Raw genomic sequence first — 17,808 nt, 5'->3', positions numbered from 1 at the left:
ATCTAGTCTTAACATAGAAGGCAAAATGATCTAAAAAAATTAAGTCAAGTAATATCACTCATCACCTTACATGCCTAATGCCTTAAAATGACCCCCTATTTCTTTCATAACAAAGTCATTACAAAGGCCTTCAAAGTTCCATATTTCACCGCTTGGAATGAGTTGCTTAGAATGGAATAATGAACTATACTGATAGAAAAATAGGCTTTTAAAAAAGGAAGTTCTCATAGAAAATAAAAATATTATATATTGAAAAAATGTGGTGGTAATGAAAAAACAAAACAAAACAAAACATGGACTAAGAGTTCTAGCTGTGCCATGAAGCAATTATGTGATCTTATTTACTTGGTAGCTTTTTGTCTTGGAGCCTATTTTTTTCTATAAAAATAAAATATTTGGCTCCATGTCATCTTTAAACATTTTTCCAGTCCTAGAATTTATAATATACTAAGACAATATGACTAATCTAAGATCAATAGGGATGTATTTATAGATTTATCTAATATTATTCATGAATTTGGGCTGATCAATTTTCTCACCAGCCACTTTGTTAAAACCAGAATTCATAGAATAAGCTGGTCAGTATTAGGATAAATCTGTTGTTATGGAATATAGCCAGCAGACCCAGGGGAGAATCAAACCTTTGACTTTGAATAAATTGGCATAGTATTCTCACCAGCAAATTAACTAATCACGATCAAGTTAATCATTGTGCAAAAGAATAATTTCTTCTTGTCTCCATGAAAGCTTTATTTGAGATGCTTCTCAGAATTATGCTCACTATAATAATAATTGTAATAATGATTGTGATGCTGATGATGCACCTGCGTCTCAAAATACCTGTTTAGGACTTACTATATATAAGCACTGTTCTAAGAACTTTGCACATAACTCATTTAATTGCCACAACAATGTGATAAGATAGGTACTAATATTATTCCCCTTTCAATGTATAGAGTACAGTAACTTGTCAAAAAGTGCTGCAGTGCCAGTGCTGGGATTTGAACTTCGGGACTGCAACATCAGAATCTGTGCTATTAATTAGTAAGTTTGTGGGGTAATGGAAAAACAAAACAAAACATGAGATAAGAGTTCTAGCCTTGCCATGATTGTTTTGTTTAAGAGATATTGGCATTAATCTTAGTTTGCTTTTAACTTGCTCTCTCTTTCAGAGATTTATTTCACTGTTTAGAGTCACCTTCTTTGGGAAAATCAGCTAAAGTATCTCCCATGAGAAAATTATTTTACATTTCTAGTTATTCTTTATTTCTTTGCGTTCTTTTATTTCATGCTTAGTTTTAAATATTTCCTATGATAATTCATTAAAGGATAACTCATTTAACCTCTTTTCCAGCTCATTTCTTTATGAAATGAGACTTTACAATATCATTCTCTTTGCACACCAGGCTTTATCTTTAGAACTATATTTATGTAGAAGTCAACTTGGAATGAGTGCTATTTCTCTAAAATTCTAAGTTATGATTATTAAAAGTCTAATAGTAAACTGATGGATCTGTTCTAATTCTTAATTTTTTTATCTGAAGAAAGTAAAACTGAGAATAATTTATGTGTATGAGCACAAAAAATAGCTACCATTTATTGAGGGTCTGTTAGGTACTAGGCTATTAATATATGTCGTCTCTAGTTCCAACAACAACCCTGAAAGGTTGACTTGAAAAGCAGAGAAGTTCAATACTCACTCCAAATTCCTAAGTTTAATAAGTGGTGGAGTCAATATTCAAACTTACTACTGAACCATATTATCATATACATATATAGGTATTGAATTGTAACCTCCTCAACTGTAGGAACCAAGTTTTATACAGTTGTTTATTTTCCTTTATGCTTAGTATAGTGTTTTGGTATGATAACTTTTTAATAACTACATCAAAAAGCTTGGTAGCTAGTAGAGAGAGCATGTAGCCTCATTATGTGACCCCTGATTTCCCTTTGATAGTCTAGAATCAGTAAATTTTACCTGGTTTGGTAAGGGTTGATGCTCTTCAATCAGCCTGTATCTCCACAATTCATCTGTAAAATTGGAGCAACAACCCATTTGGGTTGTCTTATTTGTCTAATCACAAAATGCCTGCTTGCCTGGTGAGTCATCACTGGGTCTTACTAGTAGGTCCCTTGGGGGTACCTTAGCTCCCCTAAAGACACACTGTTCTTTCAGGGTGAGTGAGAGCCTCCTGACTTTAGTCCTTTGCCTAGCGTTGGCATTATCCTGAGCCTCCACCCTGGTTTCCTCATTTTGGGAAGCCTTTACTGTAAGTTCACATTCTGCCTTGTTAGGAGTCTTTGACTAGACATGCTAGGTGTACCATATTTATTTATATATTTGCTAGCCCTTTTTACTGGATTATGACTACATCTTATTTTTTTTTTACAGTTCTTGCATTTTAATTGCTTCTCCCTTACTAGTGTGTGCTGTTTTATCTATTGTTTCTCGCAACTCTGTGATCTTCTCACTCATTAGGCCAACTTTCTATCACTCCTCACTGCAGAGAAACACCACCCCCAGCCCTTTAGCTAAAACTTGATCCAAGAAAATTTTAATCTCATGCTTTTTTAGTTGAAACACAACAAACACATCAAACACACATGTAAAAAATGGTTGAAATAGAGCAATTGCTTTATTTGGAAAGAAGACTACAGTTTCATTTAAAAGCAAATAAAATACTTGGTTTTTACTGTGTAACTTTTGGGGTCTTTTTCTTTCAGAACACACATTTGGTAAAGTGACCTCTATATCCTTGAAATATAAGATTATATACCATGGTGTTATGTTTCATATACTTTTTAAAAATAAAATATAAGTTATTTTAGCTTTCATGTTTCCGCTATGGAAAAAAAATGGGGAAAAATCTAAAGTTTGCAGCATTCAGGAAAAATTGCAAAAATTTTATCTTAAAGAGAATGTGGACTTTCATTGAAGTGTGACATCTCCAAAAATGGATTATAATCAGAAGGCCAGCAAGGCAGATAAGCATTTTCTGATGCATAATGGTCATGACTTACAGATACATGACTTGGCCTTTTCTCAGCTCCCAAGGGCAGGAAATGATTACAAACCTGCAGACAGGCTATACCTTTCTTAAAACACTCCTGCTCTACAGGCAGATTAATGAGAACTTTGTGGAAAATTACACTGCTAGAAAAAGACTGAGAAATATTGCTTGGGAAGGAGAAAGAATTTTGTTTAGAATACTCTGGAGAATAAATATAATTTGTAAAATATAAACAGGTATCATGAGTATAGATCTCTGACACAGAATTGCTCAGGATTTCCATAACAACTGAGGTGGTTGATTTACCTTAAAGTTGGTAATTTTAAACCCTTCCTATATTCTAAGACCTATAGTCTCATGTTTCAGATACCGGACATCTGAAATGTGAAAGATTCCACTTTCATGGTCTTTACCTGCCTTTAGGGTATTAAAACATTGAGGAAAAGGATTTCTGGTGCTGTCTGCATCTGTATGGCACTACCCAATTTGAATAGATGGAAAAGGATGTCATTATGATTCAGCTCATTTTGTCTTTGATGCTGATCAGAGGCAATATGGAATTTATCTTAATATGTTCTTGTAGCAGTTGTGGCAGTTCCTACCTGGGTTTAAATCAGAATCAGCAGACACACTTAAAAATAGATTCTCTGATCTCACCTTAGACCATCAATACAATTTCTTGGTCAGGACTTTGCATCTTATTTCTTTTTTTATTTTCCCCCTCTGATGAATTAGCTTTCAGAATCACTACCTTATGATGCCTAGATCAGGGATTTGCACTCATGTGACATTCACTATGAATGAACTGCTTATAGGGCATATTTGAAAGGGAAGACAAAGTGAAAGTTTAACTCTATTGTCCATTATTCTACCATTTCAGCTCTGTTTTTTTCTTTCGTGAAATTTACTTGCTTTCAAGATTTTTGTCTTAAACTACAGATACGTTTGAGATTAGTAAATAGTAGTAGGAGTAGTAAAAAATAATTTGCAGTTCTCTTTATTTCCTGTGTTGGTGTCTTCTCCTGCTGCCCGAATTGGCCTACTGACCTGCCCTCTGAAAACATAGTCATGTTCCAGTTTTCTGACTAATCAAATTGCAAAGTAGGAGCATTTAAACATAACTCAAGGTTATGAGTCTAGAGTTGCCTGGGGCCTACCAATGAACTATCTCTTGCTAATTACCAGAATGGGGTCTGATGACTGAACTGTTCCTCAAGTTAGACCCTCTCCATAACCACTTATCTGTCTACATCATAAAACTGGGGAGGTTTTAAAACCTTTAGTTTTTGGGCTCCACCTTCTTCAGATTCCAGTTTAATATGCTGGGGAAGGGACTTAGGAATTTATATGTGCTCTTCAAATTAGCTTTATTAAATTTACCAATTTTATGTGTTTATTTGATGCATTTTGATAACTATACAGTGACATAAGCACCAAAGCAATCATGATGTGGAACACTTGCACAATGTTTCTTAGTACCGCTTTGCAGTCTCTCCTCCGCAACCCCTGGAAACAGGCAACCATGGCATTACACTTTGGCTTTTTCTAGAATTTCATATAGAAGGAATCATACAGAATATAGTCTCTTGTGTCTGATTTCTTTCAATTGACAAAATACTTTTGAGATTCCTTCATGCTGTTGGGCATATTACTAATTTCCTCTTTATTGTTGAGTAGTATTCCATGGCATAGATATATCTAAACTTGCTTATCCATTTACCTATTGATAGACATTTGGATTGTTTCTAGTTTGTAACTATTTTGAATAATCCTGCTGTGAACATTCTTGTACAAGTCTTTGTGTGGACATGTATTTTCAATTCTCTTTAGGAACTATCTAGAGGTGAGATTATGGGTCATAAGTGTATGTTTAACCTTGCCAATTACTGTATAAGAAATTGACTATTTTCCAAAGTGGCTGTATAATTTTGCAGTTCCACCAGCAGTGTATGAGAGTTCTAATTCCTCCACATCTTCACCAAAATAGTATTGTCAGTCTTTTTACTTTTAGCTATTCCAGTGGGTGTATCGTGGCATCTCTTTGTGGTTTTAATTTGCATTTTCCTAATGACTAATAATGTTGAGCATTTCAATGTACTTATCTAACATTTTAATATCTTTTTTGGTGAAATATCCTACACATCTATGTCCATTTGGATTTTCAGGTTGTTTATCTTCTCATTATTTATAACTTCCAGACACAAGTGATTTATCGTATATGTGTATAATAAACATTTTCTCTCAATATATATCTGAAATTTTTATTCTGCTGAGTGTCTTTGGAAGATGAAACATTTTGAATTTTAACAGTGCAGTTATCAATTTCTTCTTTTATGGTTTATACTCTTTGTGTTCTATCAAAAATATTTTACCTCCTCCAAGGTCACAAACTTTTTTCTAAAAGTTTTATATTTTTTTCTCTCATATTAGATATATGACTCATTTGGACCTAATTTTTGTATATGTTGTGACATAAGGCGAATGTTCTTTTTACGTAAGAATATCCCAGTCGTTTGAGAATATTTTACTGAAAGAAATATTATTTCTTCACTAAATTAACCTTTCATTTTGTTAAAAATAATGTAGTATATGTGTGTGTATATTCTTATTTTAGATTAATTGAATTTTTAGCATTCCATTTTATCTCTATTTTTGGCTTACTAGCTATGACAATTATTTTATGAATAGTTGATCTAGGGTTTAAAGTATACTTCTTTACTTTGTTATTGCCCATGTCCCAAGAATATTATACTACATGACATATGATATAAGAAGTTTATGGTAGTAAATTTCTATTTCTCCCTCACTTTTGATTATATTGTTAACATATATTTTATTTCTATATCTATTCTTAAACTCAAAATACATTGTTATTTTTGCTTAAATCATGACTTATCTTTCAAGAAATAAAAAATAAGAAAAATTAGCTTCTATATTAACCAATATAAAAACTATTTATGACCTTCTTCATTCCTTTGTATTAATCCATATTTTCATCTGGATTATTTTTTTTCTGCCTAAAGAATTTCGTTTAACATCACTTGTGGGGTTTATCTACTGAGACAAATTTTCTTCTACTTTTTGTTTTGCCTGCAAATGTTTTAATTTTGTCGTAATGAAAAAAAAAATCCATAGTATAGAATTCTAGGTTGATAGTTGACTTTTACTCTCAATACTCTAGAGATACTACTTAATTATACTTTGACTTGCATAGCTTCTGATGAGAAATCTGCTGTACTTATTTTTACCTTTGTTTCTCTAATATGTATTATCACTGAATGCTCTTAAGCATGTTTCCTTATCACTAGTATTGAGTCATTTTATTATGATAAGCCTTGATGTAGTTTTTAAATATTCATGGGACTTGGGGCTTATTGAACGTTTTAGATAAGAGTGATCAAATTTGGAAAAATGGCCATTATTTCTTCAAATATTATTTCTGGTTTGCTGTTATATTCTTTCTAGCTGAGATTCCATTTATATGTGTTTGACTTCTAGACATTTTTACATAGAAAATTTATCTATTTATTTATTTTCCACTTTTTTCTCTTTTTCATTTTCAACAGTTTCTATTGCTATAACTTTGAGCACACTGATCTTTTGTTTTGCAACATCTAATCTGCTGTTAATCCCATCATGTAACTTTAAAATTTCAGATATTGTATTTTTCATCTTTAGAAGTTATACCTGAGTATTTTGTTTACTTTCTGTTTCTTTTCTTAACATGGTCATTCTTCTGGGTTATATAAAAACATATTTAGAGTAGTTGTTTTAATGTCCTTCTCTGTCTTGCCAGGCAGGCTTTCCACTGCAGTTTATGGGGTATGTGCAGTTCTCAGTGTTGTGTAAGTTCCAGGATTTGTTTGTTCTATGTTTTCCAGTAAGTCTTTCTCCCACCTTAGATATTTTCTTCTCAGATATGTGTACATCAGAACTTAGCTAAAGACTGGAGGGAATCCCTCCAAAGATTTGTTTTTCAACCCACTTTTCTCCTTTTCAGTACTCTGTCCCAGTAAGTCTACCTGCTTCAACCTTCCCAAACTCTGATTCCTGTTTTCTTATTTTTTGCTGAATTTCCCCCTCCCTGTTCTGCAGCCTAGAGACTACCACCAGACAATAACATGGGCAATTTGGTTCATCTCTTTGATTTTAATTTTCTGGAGAATTATAGTCCTATATTTACATTATACAATGTCTGATAACAGTTGGTTCATATATTTTATTTCGTGTTCTAGTTGTTGAAGGCAGGAGGCCACCATTTCACATTCCTACTAGCAATGTGTGAAGCTTCCACATACTAACCAAGGCTTGTTATCATTATTGTCCTTTTTATATAGCTGTCTTAGTGAGCATAAAATGATATCTCATGTGGTTTTGATTTGTCTTTCTCTAATGTTTGTTTATCTGAGAATATCTTTATTTCACCTTTAATTATGAAAAATATTTTTGCTGGATATAAGATTCTTGGCTAGCAATTTTTTTTTCCCTCCAGCATGTTGAATATGTCATTCAACTGTCTTTTGGCCTCTTTTGTTTTTCATAAGGGATTACTTCTCTATATTATTGTGGTTTTCTTTTTATATGTTCAGTGGTTTTCCACTTGCTGTTTTCAAGATTTTTTTCTTTATTCCAATATAAGCATTTTTACTATGCTGAGCCTTAATCTTCTTGTGTTTATGTTACTTAGAGTTCATTCTTGCATGTGTAGATAAAGATTTTTCAGCAAATTTGGAAAGTTTTCAACCATTATTGCTTTAAATATTTTTTCTTCTCCTTTATCATTCTCCACTTTTTCTGGTACTCTTTTTATATGTATGTTGGTACACTCACTTAAAGGTATCTCACATTTCTCTGAGGCTCCGTTCATTTTTGTTTTTAATGTTGTTCTATTTTCTGTCTGTTCTTTGGGTTTTGTAAACGTTATTGATTCACTTAGCATTTCTTCTGCCAGTTCAAACCTACAGTTGAGCCCTTCTAGTAAACTGTTCACTTTGTTTATCTTTTCAACTCCAGAATTAATTTTGGTTCTTGTTTTTTTAATAACTTCTGCCTTTTAATTGATAGTCTCTGTTTAATTAGACACTGTCATTATATCCTTTTTTACTTCTTTAAGAATAGTTTTCTTAGTTCTTTGAATATATTTATAATAGATACTTTTAAGACTTTGTTATAGCTGACATCTGGTCCCTCTCACAGGCAGTTTTTTGTTGCCTGCTTTTTTTTTTTTTTTTTTTGCATGTATGTGAGTCACACTTTTTTTTTTTAAATATCTCATTTTTTTTGGTTAAAAACTGGAAATTTTGTTAATATGTTGTAACAATTCCAGATACTAATTTTATTCCTCTTCTCTGGGGCTTGATTTTGTTATTGTTTATATTTTTTATCTTGGGTAGATTATTTTATTTAAGTCTGTTTTTTGCAGTGTGAAATCACTTGAAATAATCTTTTTTGAATTTGTGCTATGTACTAGGGGCATTTTATATATTAGAAAACCATGGCTCACAGAGGTTTGATGACCTATCCAGAGCCACTTACCTAGTCACTACAGCAAAGATATTCAAATAAAAATTTGTCTAGCTTAAGAGTACTCTCCTGTGTAAATAGGGTACCATGATGAAGGTTGCAGAGGAAGTGTGTATTCATTTTCTATTTTCTACTATAATAAATTACAAGGTTAATGACTTAAAAATACAAAATTTTAATATTGAGTTCTGGGCCCTCACCTGCCAAAAGCCACCTGGCGTGGCAACTGCACACCACTCTGCATCCTACAGTGTAGATCCTCTGCATGTGTCTTTGGGAGATGAGCTCACTGAAATGGCCATGTCTAGTCAAGGACACTTTGAGGGAAAATTTTGCAGAATTTGCTCAAAATCAGCCATGGGGGAATAAGCTGTTTGGACAGGAATCTGGATCTCTGGCTAAAAAGTATCCCGTGGCAACCCAGCTGTTAATTGGAAGCTTCACTGGATGGTGCATGGGTTTCAAATTCCAAAAGGTTGAAAATTGGCTACAACAGCAGTGGGTGGTGAATTTTTTCTTCTCTGGCTTGCAAGTCGTACTGATTTCATCAAAGATGACTGGCAACAACTAGAGGAGGACATGAAAAAAGCCAAAGAACAGCTGAAGATCCATAAGAGCAATCAGATACCTACTGATGTCAACAGCAAAGCTGAGGAGGTGGTGTCATTTGTGAAGAAGAATGTTCTAATGGCTGGGGTAATTTTCAGAGGTCTTCTGCTTGGCATGACATCATAAGGAGAATGACCTTATTTCTATTGTTCTTGTTTTTTTTTCCAGCCACCAGCCTCTATACTCCATCATAGGGCATAGAGCCCTGCCTCTCCTTTTCCCATGCCTTCCTTCCTGCTGTGGCAAATCCAAATGGCTTCTAGAAGCATCTGTTGGTATAAGTTAATATGGTCCTACCATGAGCTTGATGGTGGCAGAAGAGACCATAGATATTACTTCTCCTTCCAGTCACTATTAAAGATATGCTTTACTCAGAAAAAAAAAAAAAAGCTCTGGATGCCAGAAGTTTGCAATGAGTGTTACTGGGCTAAAATTAAGATATTGGCATGCCTTTTCTGCATTCCTTGGATTGTAGAAATCTGCTACATTCCTTGGATCACAGCCTTCCTCCTCTATTTTCAAGCCAGTAGCATTGGGCTGAGTCTTCCTCACACTGTCATCTCCCTTGTTCTCTCTTCTGTTTTCCTCTGCTACTGTTAATAATCATTGTGTTTACATTGGGCACGCCTGGATAACTCAGGACATTCTTCCTAATTTCAGACCAGGTGAATAGAAGCCTTTATTTTACCTACCACCTTAGTTTCTCTTTGCCTAATGTATTCACTGGTTCCAGAGATTTAGGCATGGACATCTTTGACTGGCTATTATTTTGAGTGGAAGGTCAAAGAGAGGACAGGTGTTATATTCTGTGGAAAAAGCAGTATCTAGGAAATATTTGGTAAAGGAGTGAGGGAGCCTTAAGAGATTGGTAGATTGAGGGAAGAACTTAATAGACAGTAAGAATCTTAAAGCTATATGAGGTAAGGGATAGCCAAGAAAGGTCTTAGCACAGTGATATTCAATGTGGGGTTGGGATGAGGGCACTATATTTCCACAAGACAACATATGAGTCTTGGAGGGTAGGTTAGTGGTTTGAAATTAAAACAGTATTTTTTTATAGTCCTAGAATTTGTTTTTGTCATATTTAATGTTATTTGAATTAAAAAAATTGAAAAATGTATAACACTTTATACTTTTCGCAGAAAGAGGTTTTGGAAGAGTAGAGAAACACTAACTGATAAGTTGATCAGGGAGATAGGATCATAAATAAATACATTAGGCTGGATTTTGAAAAGAGAGGTGATGTTTCTTCCTCTGACCCAGGAGAGTGAGCGAATGAATGGCTGGGTAAAAGTTTGGATGGACTTTGGTAATAAATGGATTCAGAAGCAGGTGTGCTGCAGTATGCAAGTTCTTTGACTAGAAAACTCTTGATTTCGGCCTGACGCAGTGACTCAACGCCTGTAATCCCAGCACTTTGGGAGGCCAAGTGGGCGAATCACCTGAGGTCAGGAGTTCAAGACCAGCCTGACCAACATGGAGAAACCCCATCTCTACTAAAAATAAAAAAATTAGCTGGGCATGGTGGCGCATGACTGTAATCCTAGCTACTCAGGAGGCTGAGGCAGGAGAATCGCTTGAACCTGGGAGGCAGAGGTTGCAGTGAGCCGAGATTGTGCCATTCCACTCAGCCTGGGCAATAAGAGTGAAACTGTCTCAAAAAAAAAAAAAAAAGAAAGAAAGAAATAAAGAAGAAAGAAAAGAAAAAAAGAAACTCTTGATTCTTCCAGTCCTATCATATCCCATCTCTTTTTGTGAATAAACTAATTTTGATGAATAGTAAAATGATTAAGAGCCACTGCCTTAATCATTCTAAACAGTAAAAATAAACAACTTCTGTCATTGATGGATGATTCTGGAGTTTTATCTAAATGCTGTGGAATGATTGAAAATTGCACAGAATTTTTTTTTTTTTCCCTGAGGTTTTTTTTTTTTTTTTTTTTTTTTAGACAGAGTCTTGCCCTGTTGCCCAGGCTGGAGTGCAATGGCGCGATCTTGGCTGACTGCAATCTCCACCTCCTGGGTTCAAGTGATTCTCCTGCCTCAGCCTGCCAAGTAGCTGGGATTACAGGCACCTACCACTACGCCTGGCTAATTTTTTGTATATTTAGTAGAGATGGGGTTTCACTATGTTGGCCAGACTGGTCTCAAACTCCTGACCTTGTGATCCACCCACCTCTGCTTCCCAAAGTGCTGGGATTACAGGTGTGAGCCACCACACCTGGCTCTTCCCTGACGTTCTTACTCAGAGTTGTAGTTTCAGTTATGTCTATGTCAGGTGTGTTCACATATTTGGAAGAAGATGAATCCTTACTTGTTATCTGACGCCTTATCTCTTAGAGATAAGATGTTTCTACACATTTTAAGACAATATTGAAAGTTGAAAAAAATCATGTCCTGAAAATTCAGTTTGAGAAGTTTTTATTCTTTTTTCCTAGTGTTAAATTTTCCCTACACAGGTATATTCCCTAGAAATTGCCATAGTATTTTTTTTTAAAGGTAGACACAGCTTCAGGGATGTGTGGAAACACTACACAATAACTACTGGATATGACTTTATGGGCTTCTGGATTTAGCATTCCTTTCTAATAGAGAAATATGAATATTATTTTTTTCTCCTTTCTCATCAAATATAGCACATCATATAGTTCTTAAATTTTACTCTAGTCCATGCCTGTGGGGATTGCAAACCTAGATAAGTGTGAAGGAGCTGGAATTGCAAAAATTGTGTCAGTAAAGAGGTATACTATGTGTAGTTTGCTGGCATGTTTTGCCAAAGTAGAATATTGAAAATTATTATATCAATGTATTGAGTTTGGTCACTACATACTACTGGAAAATTTTATATTGTTATACAATCACTTAATTAATCTTATAATTTCCAAAAGATAAACAAGAGCTTATTAATTATGTTTTGGGTTATTAGATTAGGAATGTTTATACTTGTATCCCCAAGGCTTTGTGCCTTGAATTTTCTTTAAAGAGAGGAAAGTCTTGGCTGAGGCTGACTTTCTGTAGAGAAAGACTTGTGAAATGCAAATGGTTTTCATCTATCCAAAATTTCATTATCTCAAGGCTCAATTTGGGGAAAACTTGCTTCCAAACTCATTCACTTTGCTATTGCCATGGCTCAGATTCTTGCTGGCTGTTTGTTGGAGCTATCAGTTTCTTGCCATGTGGACCTCTGTGTGGGGCCAGCTCAGGTGAGATCTGGCTTCCCTGAGGTCGGGGGCGGATAGAGAGAGAGATCAAGAGAGAGAGGGGAGGAAGTCATGGTCTTTTGGTAACTAACTGTGGAAGTGACATCCTGTTACTTTTGCCACATTCTATTCATTAGAAGTAAGTCACTAGGTCCAGCAATTCAAGGGGAGGGGATTGCACAAGAACACAAGGAGGCAGGATCATCTTAGAGGCTGCCTATTATGGTGGTGGAAACAGACCCGTAGTATTTGCATTTGGAAATCACTTTTTCTGATTAAATATGCTTAACTGTTAGTCATTTTATAGTCTTGCTTTTAAAGCTATTATGCTAATGAGGTTAAAGCAGAAATCAGAATGAAAATTTTTCAATGACACCATTGGAGGACATACGTCCCCTGTGCTAGCATTCTCACTTGAGTTTTCGAGACTTGTAATAGATACGTGTTACAACCTCTACTTTCCTTAAATGTCATCTATTTTAAAAGCTTCAGGTAAAGCCTCTCACCAGTTGTCTGGACATGTCTATATAGATGGTGTTTCTTTGCTGGGTTTATTGTATTTTCCATGTGACTTTGAGGAGCAGTATATGAAAAACAGAAGCATTTTACTTTGTAGAAGTTGGTTTGACTTTCTCATTTTTCCTTCAAAATGGTAAATAGTAAAAATAAAACAATACAATACAATACACATAAATACAAATGCAGAATCCATCTCATAAATCCAAAATATCGTCTTCTGGGTCATTGGAAGTTTTTCTTTTTAAAGTCACAAACTGGAGTTTTCAAGTCTTCATGCACAATTCATATGGTAAGGAAAAAAAAAAGATGTATATGCTGTACCTTACTAGCCAGATGAGAAAGGCCCACCATCTTCCCTATAGATGATAGGGTATGGGTTACATTAGGTTATAAAAATATATTGGTTGTATTTCACAGAGCTTACAATAATACTTCGGTTGTCTAAACCTGTATGTTATAATAGGCATTGTGGTTTTGGGGAAACCTCTAACCCTCTTTCCTCACTTTAAAAGAGAGACAAAAATTCACTAAATATAGTAACTATCTCCTAAGTTATTCTGAAGATTAAATAATAAAATATCATGATAAGGGCACGGTTTTGTTTAGCTAGCTTTTGAAATTCTAATGCCCTTTCAACAGTGCTTTAGGCTTCATAGGTATTCAATTAATTCTTAATATCAAATAATGTGTCCAGTTCAGTACCTGATACACAATGAATTCTCAGTAAATGTTGACAATTGTGATTATTCAACAATAAAATAAATTTCTCTAGGTGTCAGCAAGGATCCTTTAACTGGCAATAGTCAAGCAGAAGTTTTGAAACACCTATTAGGAACTGGAAGGGATTAATAAATTAGGAAATTTATTGATGTGCTTGACTTTAACTCATGATGTGTTATAATTGCTGTTTTAGAATTGTTAATAGTCTTACCTCTTTTTGAGGATTAAAGTGAATAGCTATAATTTGAATGTCTCCCCATGAGCTTCTCTGGTCAATTGAGGTAAGGAAATCAGTAATAAAGACTCAGAGATCTTAATACACTAAAATTTTGGTTTAGTTCACTTGGCTCTGTTTCCTGTAGAATCAACAGCTCAAAAATATTTGAAAGGAAAAAAGAAGTCTGTAAGTTTTCCTTCAAGATATATTAAATATTGTATATTTTCTAAGCAACAATGAAGTTGTACTATTCTATACCAAAATAATTAGTTGATTCAATAAGTTCTTAGAAGAGGAGTAAATCTTTTAACGAAGTTACTTATCTAAATAAGCAATAAATTACATCAGATAGTTACTCATAGAATAATTTTTAACTAGCTTCCATAATAGAAATACCTGCATTCTAACTCCAGATCCCCATTTATTACTAAGAGAACTTGAGTAAGTTACTTAACCTTTCTATAAAGTGATACCAGTATTAACATCTGTCATATTAGGGCTATTGCGACCTTTATGAAGAAAGTGGAATTTAAATGTTTAACAGAATTCCCCTGCTTGCCATTAGACCAATATATATTAGCTACACATTTTAGCCTTGTATTACTAAATGGACTCATGGACTCAGCCTGAGCTTTCTTTTCTTCTTTAAGCCTTAAGTATTTGGCTTCAAGTTTGTATCTTATTTTCCTAACAGAGGACCAGGAAAGGAAGCAGCAAAGTAAAGTTAAGTGAGCCCTCTATGTCTGACCTTTATAAAGTCCATTGTTTCATATATGATCTCCTAATCTCAACCCAGGGGAATAACTAGAACTGACATGTATTCCCAAAGTGACTTCCTCTGACAACTCACAGCAGGCTAGAATAGAATAGAATAAGCTGAGTTAAAAATTTTAGATTATCTTCATTCTCTTTCTGCTAGATGTGTTCTGAAAATAGTTTGTACAAGTTAAGTTTCACTTCTTTCCTCTAGGATATTATTAAAGGTGTGTTTCTTTTAATTTGGCTCTCTTTGATTTTTTTATAGCTTAATATATGTATTTTTTGTACTCTTAATGTTCTTAAATTCCTGGCATTCAGTTTCAGAGCTTTTATATCACACTAAAATCTGATATTCACATGTTTGCAACTTTTTGAAGCTGGATAACTTATGAGTACTGTTTTGAAAAAAAATGAATTGCATTCCTTTCTCAGTTATCATTATTTAAATGGCATCTCTGCCTTCACTGAATTTTTTTCTTTTGCTGTTGCTCTCATTAAATGCATTTTTCCAATTTGAGTTTGACCATTTCTTGTCTCTGCCTTGAAAAATGCATTTTAAAATTGTAGACAAGAAAAATGCCTGTGAAAGATCACAATCTCATAATCATATAAGCATTTGCTCATCATAGGTCTGCAGAGATTATTTTTTATAACAGGCCTACAGAACTCTTTATTCTGTGTATTAATTTGATAAATTTTACTTTTTAGATGAGTTTTACTATTCTTAAATTTACAGAAAAACTGCTAAGATAGGTCAAGAAAGTTCCCCTATACTCAGCACTCAATTTCCCTTAGTAAGCTTCAGTAACATATTTTATTAGTAGAGTACATTTGTTACAATTAATGAATCAATATTGATACTGCATTATAACAAAAGTCTATGTTTTCCGCAGATCATAGTTCTTACTTACTGTCCATTTTCTGTTTCAGAATACCACATTCTCTTTAGTTGTCATGTCTCCTTAGACTCTTTTTGGGTATGACAGTTTCTCAGACTTTCCTTGCTTTGATGACCTCAGTAGTTTTGAGGAGTACTGGTCTGGTAGTTTGTAGAATGTCTCTCATCTAGCACTTGTCTAATGTTTTTTCTCATTAGTAGACTGATGTTATGGATTTGGGGGATTAAGACCACAGAGGTAAAGTGCCATTTTCATCATATTATATAGGTTGAGTATCCCTTAGCTGAAATGCTTTGGGATTTTGGATGTCTTTTTGATTTGGGAATATTTTTTCTAAACACAATGAAATATCTTGGGGATGGGACCCAAGTCTAAACATGGCAATTAATTTATGTTTCATATACACCTTATACACATAGCATGAAGGTAATTTCATACAATATTTTAAATAATTTTGTGCATGAAACAAAGTTTGTGTACATTGAACTACCAGAAAGCAAACGTGTCACTATCTCATGTCTTCTGTGCTCAATAAGTTTTAGGTTTTGGGATATTTTGGATTTTGGATTAGGGATGCTCAACTTCTATCAACATGACTTATCCCTGCTGATGTTGATGTTGAGCATCTAATTTTTATGTATTTTTAAAAATTTCTCATTTAGAAGCCATTCTTATTTGGATACCAAATGTCTATGCTTGTATATTCATGTTTGGGACTATCTGCCCTAGACCAACTTGTGTACTGTTCATTATGTACATCACCCACTGGCTGGCACTGCTAAGGTGAAGCTGGGTTAGGAACATCCCTGTGATTTAATTCAAAAATGTTAATCTACCCACAACAAAGCCTCTAATCTGGGCTGGTGGTATAAGAATGGGAATTGATTTTAATGCCTTGGAAGAGAGTCCTGTGAGAAATAGACAGTGGTCAGAATCCAGACATATGGACTTTTTCTCCTGGAAGTAATTCATTTTCAGATAGGAAATACAGAGTACCAGACAATAAACCACTGGAGAATCTCAAATATACAAATCGGGAGAAAAGGGTTTATTGAAGAAAACAAATCAACACTGTTACATGCACATGTGTTCTCAGGACTAACACTGATTAGTGCAATCCAGACCTAAACAGCAAGATTCCTTTCAGATCCCACTGCCTAAAATGCCATGCCCCCGCTGGAAAAGATGAAGTTTTACTTCATCTTGACTTTATCTTGACTTTGAGCTTGCAGAGAGATGACCTTATGACCCCAGCCAGCTAAGCCTTTGGAGAAGGAATGGGTGGGTATCAGTGTGGGGTCAATTGATTGAACTTTCTGCTCATTCATTTATATGACAGAAAATTAAAGGACAGGGTGCCTGTTGTTTAAATTGTAGAGTCAGTAGCATGCCCAGAATTAGAACTCAGAACTTTTTTTTTTTTTTTTCTGAGATGGAGTTTTGCTTTGTCGCCCAGGCTGGAGTGCAGTGGCGCAATCTTGACTCACCGCAAGCTCCGTCTCCCACGTTCATGCCATTCTCCTGCCTCAGCCTCCCGAGTAGCTGGGACTACAGGCGCCCGCCACCATGCCCGGCTAATTTTTTTTTTGTATTTTTAGTAGAGACAGGGTTTCACTGTGTTAGCCAGGATGGTCTCGATCTCCTGACCTCTTGATCCGCCCACCTCGGCCTCCCAAAGTGCTAGGATTACAGGTGTGAGCCACCCTGCCCAGCCCAGAACTCAGAACCTTTAATTTATTTTTGTTCTTTATTCCTTCATCTTTTAAGAGTTTGAAAAACTCTTCTTATCCCAGCACCTTGGGAGGCCGAGGCAGGAGGATTGCTTGAGTCCAGGAGTTCAAGACCAGCCTGGGCAACACCGGGAAACTTCATCTCCCCAAAAAAATGTAAGAAAAAAATTAGCTGGAGTATGGTGGTGTGCACCTGTGGCCTCAGCTACTGGGGAGGCTGAGGTGGGAGATTTGCTTGAGCCCAGGAGGTCAAGACTGAAGTGAGCCGTGATCTCTGGGTGACAGAGCAACACCCCAAGTCATCAAAAAACAAACCAAAAAACCAACCAACCAAACAACAAACAAAAAACTCGTCTTAAAAGATTATCTGTATTTTTCTATCATTTCTTAACTTTAAGTTTATTTTATGCAGATATTAACTTCTTTTAATGTTATAGACCAAATCATATAAGAGATTTGCTAGATTTTGTTGCTGCTAGTGTTAGGTACCATATTTTCCAATTAAGGATAGTTTATTTTCACTGACAATATGAAGTAAAACTAAGATATGGTTTATTTCTATTGATTATGCAAGACGAAAAGTTATCTTAATTGATTTTTTTTTTTTTTTTTTTTTTTTTT

The 17,808-nt window shown here is 34.8% G+C and overlaps 1 protein-coding gene and 1 pseudogene across 4 annotated transcripts in view; both read left to right on the top strand.

The window, feature by feature from the left end:
• Positions 1–17,808, top strand: part of LOC116463111 (metabotropic glutamate receptor 1-like) — a 411,458-nt gene that overhangs the window by 137,910 nt on the left and 255,740 nt on the right. The window lies entirely within an intron of this gene.
• LOC116463110 (FUN14 domain-containing protein 2-like) lies at positions 8,814–9,269 on the top strand (annotated as a pseudogene).

This window comes from Hylobates moloch, unplaced genomic scaffold, assembly GCF_009828535.3.
Source record: "Hylobates moloch isolate HMO894 unplaced genomic scaffold, HMol_V3 SCAFFOLD_27, whole genome shotgun sequence".
Lineage (NCBI taxonomy): Eukaryota > Metazoa > Chordata > Mammalia > Primates > Hylobatidae > Hylobates > Hylobates moloch.
This window is presented reverse-complemented; position numbering and strand designations above follow the sequence as displayed.